Below are 12,342 nucleotides of genomic sequence, written 5' to 3'. Positions count from 1 at the left end.
GCCGTTGTCGTTTGTGGCAGGATGGAGGGTTTCCTTTTACTACCAGTAATGGGGAGCAAGAACCCTTTGCGATCGACCTATGCATTTGTAGCCCTAATGGTTGATCGTATTTATCGCTCCTAATTTAAAATTCTACTAAATAGAGTGAAAAAAATCGCTGATCTAGCGCCACTGCCCACCACATTTACAATTTAGTTAGCAGTTTGATAATGAAGTTTATCACATATGAGTGAAGCTAAGGCTGTCGTAAGTTTAGAATCGATTTTTCAAAGTGCACTGTAAAGTTCTTGCACTTCACCTCAATTTTAAAAAACACAACGCATGGTAGAGTAGAAAATTTTTTTTAAACCTGGTGTTGTTCCTACCTCGTAGCGAACCTACTTTAAGCAATCGAAGCGAATCCCTGATTGTCTAACTTTATTATAAGCCATCCCAAGTAACAATGCTAGTTTTATTACGTATTTATGATGATTCTGATGACTAAAATTGGGCATAAAAACCGTAATAAGAGCGCAATAAAACCCAAATTGTTACTTACGATGGGTTACCTAAGAAGGGATATCAGCATATCAATATTCTAGTTAATTTTAGTTCTTTATTGGCAACACCACTGAAAATCACTGTTATTAAGCAAAACTTCTGATTTTTTACACTAAAATTGATACGCTGGAACTAATTTTAGTCAGCCGGAATGCATTTTAATCACCAAGGAATTTTCTTAAGCAGCCCTGAATTGTGCTGTTGTATTACAAGCTGGTCCCAAATTATCACTGTTATGAGCTTGCGACCATGACATCAAATGACGCAAGCGCGCACATGTTTACTACAATATGGATGAATGAAAATTGAGTACTTATCCTTTGAAAATGTTGTAATCAATGCTCAAACTAGCGAGGTGGCGACTAAATGTTTTGACAACAATTTTTAGTTCATATAATTCTTGTATTTTGTTTGTATGAGTTATGTCTATGATTACGTCATCCAAGAGGATGTTTTTATCAAAAGATTCTGAAAATTTGAACAAAACACTGCATTTTGAGCTCATTTATTTTCTATTGATTAAAATAGGCGACCCCAGATTAATCGGTTTCTTATCCTCGAATGATAATTGTGAAATAAAAAGGATATAATGTCACTGCTTTTTCCAAATCTTCCATACATCTTTGATAGATGTAAGTTGTATCGAATGCCATTTATAACATTTTCTGAAGTAATAAATAGGACAAAGCAGACAAGAAGGAGAAAGAAAGTGGAGCAAAAAGATGGATGCCATATTCGCTGCCAATAATGAACTTTGGTGTTGATACCGTTTCTATCTTTTAAATCGACTACCTACGTGGATTTCGAGCAAATGGCTTTTTTGCCTCATTCCGGACTGACCTTTAGGATTTCACGTTTTCTTTGACCAATTTCCTTCGCAGTGCAACGCCTACACCTCAGGCTTTAGGGGACGTGAAAAGAACTTTTAATATGGTAACGGTTACCATCAGACACCATTCGCCAACGCATACTTTTTTGCGCTAGTACCTATCTGCCTTACGATATTAGATTTACCAAAAAAATATCAAATTTATCGACTAATTACCTTATAGATTTTTTGCAATGTCATTTTTATGGAAATATACGACTTTAATTTGATTTGACACAATAAATTCACGTCCGCTTACAATAGTTGGTCAAAATTTCTCAAACATAGTGTACGAAAGTCGCTCCAAACGACATAACTGAGACAAAACACCGAAAATTTCTGCCGGTAAATGGGTGTCTGTCTGCTTCGGTAGTTATCGTGGCCATCATCATCAGGATCAGAATATCTTTCCGCTCGATGCAGCACAGGCTCCGTGAGGCAGACCGACAAATTGTGTAATAACTTTGTGCGATTGAAACTAAATTACGACACACAATGCGACCAAGACCTTCGCCACAGAAAATGTGCTGCTACTATGGTTTCCGGCGCACGCTTTGGACATGTTTCCCGAAAACTGGAACGATTTTTGCTATCTCATTCCAACCAGGGCGGGCAGCCAAGTGCACGGTACGTTCCATTCCGTGGGCCAAATAAGAATTGGATTTCCCTGGCGCACCACCGAACGTATAAAATGAGCAAACTGCACAGAAAGACCAAAACAAGCAGAAAATCGTTGTTTGGGATTGTTTCTTTCCTACCAGGCAGTCGTTCCATTTTTATTGCGAGTTGTTTTGGTTTCAGTCAGCCAAGGTAACGATTTAGTGGAAAAAAATTTAAAATTTCACATGCTTTGCTTTCGATTGATTTTTAATATCTTTTGCTACGTGAGCCAAATGTTGCTGTATTTTATTGGCACATTGAAAACATCATTTAAATTTAATAAACGTTGCGCTACATATGGATGAGTGCACAAAAACAGAACACATATGTCATGCAGAAGATGATATAACTGACAATGGATTTGATTGCGTTATCGTGATCATTTAAAGCAGATTATGCACCATGTTCTTGATGTGGAGGTTCTGAAAACCGCGCAATTTAATTGAAAATAATAATGATCGTATGGTGCAATAATTGAGTTTCAAAGCTGGACAAAAACGAGAAATAAATGTCAAGAAGTTTTAAAATCGTTGGTTAGAAAGTTGTGACAATGATAATGTCAGTTCTACCAACCAGTCTGCGGCACAATAAATTGGCTTTAAAGCTGAGTTGAGCCCATGCTTGGTCACTTCACACAGGAACATATGGATGGAGAACGTTAGAAATACCACGAAGATGAAACACTTCCAGAAAGAAAAAGAAGTCAAGTTGGTCGCCATGCCTGAGCGCAGTCCGCTGCTCGACAAGTAATGAAGTAGTGCAAGGGCACATCCTTCTTCTGAAGTAACATCTCAGGATCGTCCCAGGAGAAACCTAAAGAGTCATTATTAGTGGTATGAAACAGTGCAATGGTTGCGAATACCACCACCACCATGACACTAGGGTAGTCTTTTCAATAATTTTCTCATTAGTATGAGAAAAACTTGCACAGATATTTTATTTCATCGAAAGCATAACAATGTTTGGCATTCATTTCATTTTCAAAACATGGCCAGACATCTTAAGTGAACCTTACCTCATTTCACAAGAGAACTTGTTTTTCGAACTTGAACTTAAAACAATCGACTATAAAATATCGCTAGAATATCCAAGAACAAAAAACAACATTATATTGATTAACAAAGTGTTGCTTTGACGGTAATAATCCGGCTTGTTCGGAATATTGTTCACGATTTATTTTAACGCAGTTGATTAGTCTCATGATGGCAAACTTTGAGCTGTATAATCCCTCGGGCGTCAAGCGTCAAGGCACTGCTTTTACTACATTCATTACTACAAAATCGCAAACTGGAGTTTAATTTTTATTAATGAGTGTGTATACTAATGCTAATCGTGTTTGGAACTTGTTGATGCATACTAGAATGGGCAAATTATTGATGTTAATTAGGACTAACAGGACAAGCAGTCAGGCTCGGATGGGTGTCTGTTATGCGTATTGGTAGTATAATTAAGAGTATATTATCCCTATTAATTAAATAAATACGCAGGCGGTTATCGTCCTGGACAGTGCGATTGGAATGTGCAATAGCTAGCTGTCATTTATCAGGATAAAACCTTCCCGATAATGAAATACGTGTTCACTGAAAGATTTACACCGATGTTCTGATACTTTCCTGCACCCAACCTTCGCTTAGCACCCCTGTCAGGTTACGGGAAGCTATGATTCATGAAAACTGACCAAGCGATTTTTCGATTGGTATATGCAATGATGAATGGTACAAATGAGGATTGGATGTTCAATAGTTTGCCCAGCAGTTCTAGTGGAATGCACCGTCGACTGATTGGTATGCAAAAACTTTAGGGTGGTTCAATTTTTGGTTCTAGCGCAGTATTCTGGGTAATGCCATAACTTGTTTTTTAATTGGTTAAATTTTTATACAAAAACATAGAAAAGCTATTGTGATGTATGAACATCATTGATCATCCCCAAAGCGTCTGGCAGGCACCGTCATCGCACGCCAGAAAGCAGTATCAAATCCGTCAGGTGTGCCAATGAAAATTAAAGCACACCGGGGAGAATAAATGAGACCGTTCCCGTCGGGTTTGCGGTTCACATCATACCGCGCCATCGCCATCGGCACAGGACACAGTGAAGTGCATTTTTGCTGTCGGCTGTAATGTCGCAGCGTAATTGGATGGAACTGAAAACATATTTTTCATTTGACCATCAACCGTGAGCGGGAAATTTGATAGCAGGGTTAAACATTCTAACGCATTTCGGCCAATCGTTCATTTTGTTTTTAAAGTATATAATCGATAATGGTTCAGTATAGTGGAAAAAGTTTAGTGATTGCCGTCGAAACTGCCCTTCCTGAATGAAGACTTAGAAAATGTGGTCCATTTGCCATTATATTTGGAACTTTTACTCCCTAAGTGTATCTGAAATCTTACACACTTTTTCCATAATTTAGTATTGAGACGAAATATCAAAAAATGCACATAATTTATCATAGATATCGTCATAATTCAATAATATTTAACAATTAATCATTCAAGTTACTGAAGAATATTGGAAGTAGTGTTAAGGGTGACAACAACAAAGATATATATTTGAAAAGGGATTTAATACAGATAAGTTCAAAAACTTAAAAAAAATGTATTGGGGATTTTCGTCTTTCCAGTCAGTTTAACAGTGGTGCACTATGGTCAAAAGGTTTAGATGTGTACATTATTTTAGCACCAAACTAATGCGTAAATTAAAATTTAAAATTTAAACTTCCGTTCGTTGGTAATCAATGACCAGACAAGAAAACTTAACCATATTACCTTTGAAAAAAGCCAAAACCAAAAGCCGAAACGACAGGCAATATAAAAAAGCCGTTTTCGATAAAAAACTGACTGGAAAGCCGCAAATCAACAATACAATATATGTACTTCAGTCGATCTTAACAGCTCAAAAAAAATAATGCACAAATATGGTGACTAGTAAACGACTGAATAAAGCTCACCGTCGGTACCCAGCGCACCTGTAGGCATAAAATAGACCCTACAGTAGTTTACAGCCTCTCATTCAGCAACTCCTATTCTTACCTCCTCGTGGTACCAGCCGGGATACGAGCAACCTTGGTGGAGATTGGAGTGACAATCATGATAGTATGCTGACAGTTGGTATCGCATTGTAAGTGTTAACCATCATAAACCAATACGCAATAAACGAGGAACAAGAAAAGTCGAACTGAAGCAATCGGTATAGATCCGCGCGATGAAAACGGACTGTGGTTGGGAAACTCGGGGCGTAAAGCTGCCGATCTCTCAACTTCCAGGTGAGCACTCGAGTGCTCTCCGACGTATTGAGCCGCAAGTTCGAAGTCGTAGCACTGCAGGAGGTGTGCTGGAAGAGCTCAACGGTACGTACGTTCAGAGATGGACATACCATCTTCCAGAGCTGCGGCAACATACACGATCGACCACGTTTAGATAGACCGTCGGTCCTTCTCAAACATTATCAACATCAGATCCTATCGAATCGCTAACGTTGACTCGGACCACTACTTAGTGATGGTTTAGATGCGCCCAAAACTCTCCGTTGTGAACAACATTTCGGTACCGACGCCAGCCTCGGTTAGATCTCGCGCGGCTGAAGCAGCCAGATGTCGCCGCAAACTCGCCACTCACACGCAGCTGCGCTGCCGGAAGAGAACGTGCTGGACGAAGGCCCTCTCGAGGACTGTTGGAACACCGTCAAAAAAGCCATTACCAGTGTTGCGGAAAACCCCATCGGTCATGGGGTACGGAATCAGCGGAACGATTGGTTTGACTATAAATGCAGGAGGGTGATGGATGAGGAGAACACGGCGCGGGCGGCCAGAATGCGCAGTGCCACGCGTCAGAACGTGGAAAGATACAAACATAAGATGCAACGAAACTAAATTTTCCGAGAGAATAAGCGCTATCTGGAAGAGCAGGAATATGCAGAGTTGGAGCAGCTGCATCCTTCTCAGGAAACGCGAAAGTTCTACCAGAAACTGAATGGATCCCGCAAACGCTTTGTGCCGCTAGCCGAAATGTGTCGGGATAAGAATGGTAGTATCACTGACGAAGTGACATGACACATAGAAGAAAATCCTTTGAAAACCATCGTCCTGTACATTTTGCTTGCACACTAGCACCCTCTGTTATGCATGTTGCGGAGTAGCTTGCATTTGCAGGGTTTTATGCTGTAGGGTTTTGTACATTTGAATGGTTTTATATTGAAAACTCAAAGCAACACCCGCGCGCCGCGGTGTGGCCATGTTGCGAAACAAGCTTTTTTGAAAAAATGAGTGGTTTTTGATTGGACGATGGAATTATCGCGAGTATCTCGTCTGTTTGTCTGTGGTAGTATGCTGACGGACGGTTGAGCGGTGACCGATAGGTGGAAGCAGCACTTCGATGAACAGGTGAATTGCGCCCAAACGGAAAACCATGGCGACGAGGAAAACGATTTCGACGGTGCAACAATCGGCGAAGAGGTGCCAGCCCCAAAGGATGTCATCATGCATCCAAAGAATAATAAATCAGCTGGGAAAGATGGCATCGGAGCCTATTTAAATGGGACCAGAAAAGTTGGCCGTTTGTATGCACCGGTTCTTTGTTGGAATATACGTGATACGGAACAACTACCTACAAAGTGTTACCCCAAATCATTGTCCGCCAACTATCACCAATTGCGAACAAATGTTTGGGAACTTTTCAAGGTCGAAGGTCGGTCTACAACGGATCAAATATTTACACTGAGGCAGATCCTCCAAAATGGATATGTTTATAGAGTTCCCACGCACCATTTGTTCGTGAGCTTTAAAGCCGATATGATAGCATCGACCGCAAAGAACTATGGAAAATCGTGGACGAAAACAGCTTCCCCAGAAAGCTTACCAAACTGATTCAGTTTACGATGGATGGTACTCAGTGTTGTGTTCGGATTTCGGGTGAATTGTCAAGTTCATTCGAATCACACAGAGGGCTTCGTCAAGGTGACCTCAAGATCTCTCATGCCTGCTGATCAACATGGCGCTACAAGGTGTTTTGAACACGCGGGGGATCTTCAACAAATCTAGTAAATTCGTCTGCTTTGCCGATGACATGGATATTATTGTCAGAACATCTGCGGCGGTGACTTACAAAAGACTGAAGCGCGAAGCAGAAAAGATTGGGTTAAAGGTAAATACGTCTGAAACAAAGTACATGCTGCCGAGCGGAACCGAGGCCACCCGACGCTGTTTGGGCAGTAGCATAATGATTGACGGTGATGAGTTTGAGGAAGTCGACAAATTTATCTACCTTGGCTCACTGGTAACGGCAGACAATGATACCAGCCGTGAGTTTCGGAGGTGTATTATCAGCGGAAGTCGTGCTTACTACGAACTTCACTAGCAATTGCGGTCGAGTAGCCCCCATACAAAGTGTACCCTGTACAAGACGCTTATTAGTACGGCTGTTCTCTACAGGCATGAAACATGAACTCGGAATTTTCGAAAGACGAGTGTTAAGACCGATCTTCGGCGGCGTACAGCAGAACGGAGTATTAAGAAGGATGATGAACCATGAACTCGTACAGCGTTAAGGCGAACCCAATATCCAAAAGGTGGCTAAAGCTGGACAGATACGATGGTATTTGCCTCAAATAGGAACAAGACCACCAGGAGCACAGCGAGCAAGATCAGGTGCGGGAGATCTGGCGGAGAGAACTCGGTGTCCGAGGAATTGGCGAATGTAGCCCACAATCGAATTAACTGGAGAAACCTTGTTCAACAGGCTTTACCTTAACGACAAACCACTTAAATAAGTAAAGCCCACCTGGTGCTGCCCTACGAATTCTCTTTGGAGAGCACCTTGTACGCTACGTTCATAAGCGTTATAGATCAAACCCCTCCTTTCACCAATTTCTCCGGTGGATTTCTACCTCCCAAATCCGTTCAGTTATTCAATAAATTCAATTGTACGGAACATATGCGTACACTTGCCATATTTAAACGAAAGGTGTTGTGGACTATTTTTGGTGGAGTACAAGTGAAAAATTGCGTAGGCGTATGAACCACAAGTTGCAGGTGCTAATTAAAGAGACTGCCATTGCGCACCTGGCAAAAGACGGGAGGCTACGGTGCAAAGTTCGGTAGACTTGTGGAAAGGTATTAAACTGGTTTCGTAGACGAGTGACGGGTAGGTCCCCCAAAAAGTCACGATTACTAAGTCACTGCGCTCCACCTTTTCATCGATTTTAATATTACGATATCGATATGTGGTTTGATGGGATGCAGCCTTTAACAGGCAGGCTGACAGCGTGCACATTGTCGGAAACTCAGTTCAGGCGGTTGCTGAGCAATATACCAAGTTGATACGTTTAGCCAAGGAAGGTGGACTCGAAGGGAATACGTCAAAAACCTAATATCTGTAAGCTGGAAGAACCGAGCGCGAAAGAGCTCGCATAGTACGTAGCGTTTTCAGCGATATGTACGAGTTTGAAGCGGTAGACGAATTTGTATATTCTTAGTGTTTGGTGATATTGGATAACACCTGCAGCATAGAAATCCGTAGACGTACTCTGGCTATGGTCGTATGTGAGAATGGTGTATGGAGGAGGAACCACGAACTGGCACGTCTTTTTGACGATTCCAGTATCCAGAAAGTCGAAACGCTGGAAGGATACAATGGACGACATAGATTATAATAATTCCGCACGTCGACCCCGCAATGGTGTTCGCCGGAAACCCGGTTAGTAGCAAACCCAGGAGTGCACCGAGAGCTAGGTGGTTAAACCAAGTGAAGGAAGGTCTAGGAAGTGTAGAACTTTCAAGGAATTGGAGACAAATAACCATGGACCGGTATGCTGGGGTAACATTCCTAAACAAGTCGTCTCAGACCCTTTCCTATCGGGAATCGTATCTAGATGACGTGTGAGTGAGTGATATAGTTTTTAGGTTGTCTACCACCGGCTGTCGAATATTTAGTCAAGGAGCACGCCTTTGTCACGAATGGTAAACCATCGGGCACACAGTTTTGAGCACACATGTACTGCTATTAGGTGATGGTCGGAGTTCGCACCCCTTAGGGAGTGCTGTTCGAAAAAAACCCGGCCATCGCGAAGAACACGGTTGAATAGACCAACCTCGTGTTTTTGTCTTGGCCTTGAAATGGGGTCAAGCATATAAATTAATATTTTTTGAAGCGGTAGTTCTTTTACACCGAAGATCCGCATTGAGAATCGCGGTTAACACACTAACGGATGAACAACGTCACGTGCAGTGCCTTGTATTTCGCAAGCGCCTGTACAGTTTCGTCGTCCCGTGAGTAAAAACAAGCTAGATTAAGACTTCTCAATTCGGTGGTTCGATTACAATAGATCGAGGAAGAGGCACAATTTGTATTTTTAATAACCCAACCCACCAGATGGTAGAGTTTGAAAGATACGTCGTTCCATCCTGAGCAAAGAGCCTTCATTCGTTGATCATAAACCTTGCCTCAGCCAAACGAGACCGTCTGTAGTACCACGTTTGAAAACGTCAGAATACAGAACCCTGCTCCTGCAGACAACCTTGTCTTGATTAACGGTCGGCGGATTTCGGGAGTCAGTGAGGTCTTTTCGGGGATTAAATATTTACCAAGTCCACTACCTTGTCGGTAGTAAAAACCCTGCACAAAGGTTATCGAAAGTGGCGAAGGTGCATTTTAACGCCCAGCGTGACAGTGAGTTGTACCTGAAGGCTCATTTAATGAATCTCAAAACATGTGTAAGAGCCAGAAGGAATTATCAATGGGCTACGGAAAAATACCATGACGCCATTGAGAACACTGTAAGAGAAGTTGTAGGCACGACGAGTGAAAGACAGTGAAACGGCTCCATCGACCGAAAAATATTACACTTCGAGATTGAACCAACAAAATGCCGCATAATTGCCCATTGTGCACAAATTATCATTACGCAGCCCAATATCTGCACTAATGTATGTGTGTCAAAAATTAGACCAGCTCTCAATTGGAATTTGCGTTGCATTGCAACAATTGCGCTAGAAAGTTCTCTCGGTGTAAACACCCGAAACACTCACCATCAAAGCCTCAGTTTCCGGTGAACCACAAAGTGGGTGAGTAACCACTAAGTCTAATGTGCCCGTCAATACCGCTGCAGTTGTTGCAGGGTATTTTTATATTGTGGTACTAATCGGCCATTCAACGTCATTTCTTCAGTGTGCTTAGTCGACTAGGCCAAGACAGGCTATACGGTGACTTGAAGAGATAGTCATATCCCTGGCAGGGATCAAGCCCTGACAAGCAGAGCAGTAACGACGACGTCAGTGATAGATTGGCGGTGACGGAGCAGAGCTCGTTCACCTGAAAGGTTGTAGCAGTCATCATGGGGCCCCCAAGGTGTAGTTCTTATAAAAATTAGACTTAGGTTGTGACGGTGTTCTACCATTAAAGCAAATGTCTCGTATACCTGCGCGTTTTGTAATCAGTGATTAGCTAGCCGGAGGACTCTAAGGTAATTTCTCGATACGCGACGTGACATTCGACACACGGGTTGTCTTTGCGCTTCATTTTGTAAATTCGCAACAAGAAGTGCCAAATATTTGCTGGCGCTGCAGATAGGGTCCTTTACAACGACTCATGTCATAGCCAAAATAGTGGAGCGTATGAATGGTTAGACTGGAATGATCGAAACTAGAAGTGAGATTATCTAATATAGAGTACCGTGTACTGAAAGTTTAATTGTCAAAACATTTGGGCGCAAACCGAAAGAGTGTGGGTAAGAATCCAACTCAGTAATTGAACTACGCAATACATTTTTAGCCACACATCGAAGTAGCGAGAAACAAGGCGACTTTCTGCCGCAACAATAGTGCTTACCGATAAAACGGTGAATGCTACAATCGAGTCAGTGTCCCTTCTAGTATATCGGGGAAACGAGCCGGTATGAAGGCATTTCGTCTTCTATCCAGATTTTTTCGATCGTGTCATGGTGCACTTTTTGCAGCTGCTCACTCTCCACTTTCAGAAGTTCGGCCGGAATTCCATCATTTACAGCAGCTTTTCCGTTTTTAAGCTCGTTTATCACCTTTTTAACTTCAACTAGCGTGGATGGCTCAACAGATTGACCATCTTCCTCAATTCGTATTCTGTGTCTGACGCTTTCTCCATTACCAGTACCATTTAGAAGCTCTTCAAAGTGCTCTTTTCACCTGGCAGCTACCATAGGCTTATCAGTCAACAGGTCTCCATCCTTGTCCATGTATTTTATAAAAACTCCTCGCGTCGTTCCTGGCAAAACAACCTTCTACCTCACTGAGCATCTGCTCCTGGTACTCACGCTTACGATGCCGATGGGTTCTTTTCTCTGCTGCTCATAGCTCTTTATGTCGTTCGATGTTTTAACGTGTAGCCGCAGTAAGCATGCGACTCCTAGCCACGTTCTTCTCATCTGTCGCTCTTTACCACTCTTCATCATACCAACCATTTCTTGGTCGGCTTGTTCCGGTACTCAGTACCTCAGTGGCTGTGCATTTCAACTCATCATGCCGTTATCATTGTCGTCTTGTGAAGGCTTTCTATTCCAATGATTAGGCGGAAAAACTCTTCCCTTCCGACCTGTGCATTCGACTGTAGCAGATCTGGTACTTGAACGAGGCTTCAGCAGCTGGACCAAGCTGCCCGGAATGCCCGATCTCTTGAGTCTCGCCATCTTACTTCTCGGAGAGCTGCCACCTCAACGTTGACTTTTTGCAGTTTTCGAGCAAGAAGGCCAGCTCGTGCAGATTCTAACAAAGTTTCGGCGTTCCAAGTATCAAGCTTCCAATTAGAGTCCATTAAACATTGCCGTGTCTTATGCCGATTGTCCAATCCTGTTTTCCTAATTTTATTTTTCTGGGTTGTTTGTTGGTTGTTCAGTAGGCCGCCTTGCCTTAACTCGTAGTCAACTACTCACAATCATGGGACTCCTAATTGAACACTGTCTCGCTTTTAATGATTTAGAAAATATCTGATGATACCAAAACCTGCTACTTTTCGTACCTCTAGACTTGAAAATTCAGTGTGTCTGCTCTGCAATTACTCTTGCTTTATCTAGACATAATTTCTTCAGAAGCTTCCTTCCTAGAGCCTTCCTAGGTTATTGATTTTATTAACTATGCAGTACTGAATTAGGGCACAAGATTATATATATATATATATCGAGCTCAAATTCATCTATGAGTATGAGCTGTCCGTAAAGTGTGTAGAGCAATCGGAACCTGCCCCAAAAGATGATCATTAAAACTGTCACATTGGCCTTGTAATCCAATGCCCTTGCGGCATTCAAAAAAGTC

The sequence above is a fragment of the Sabethes cyaneus genome, chromosome 2, assembly GCF_943734655.1.
Source record: "Sabethes cyaneus chromosome 2, idSabCyanKW18_F2, whole genome shotgun sequence".
Classification (NCBI taxonomy): domain Eukaryota; kingdom Metazoa; phylum Arthropoda; class Insecta; order Diptera; family Culicidae; genus Sabethes; species Sabethes cyaneus.
This window is presented reverse-complemented; position numbering follows the sequence as displayed.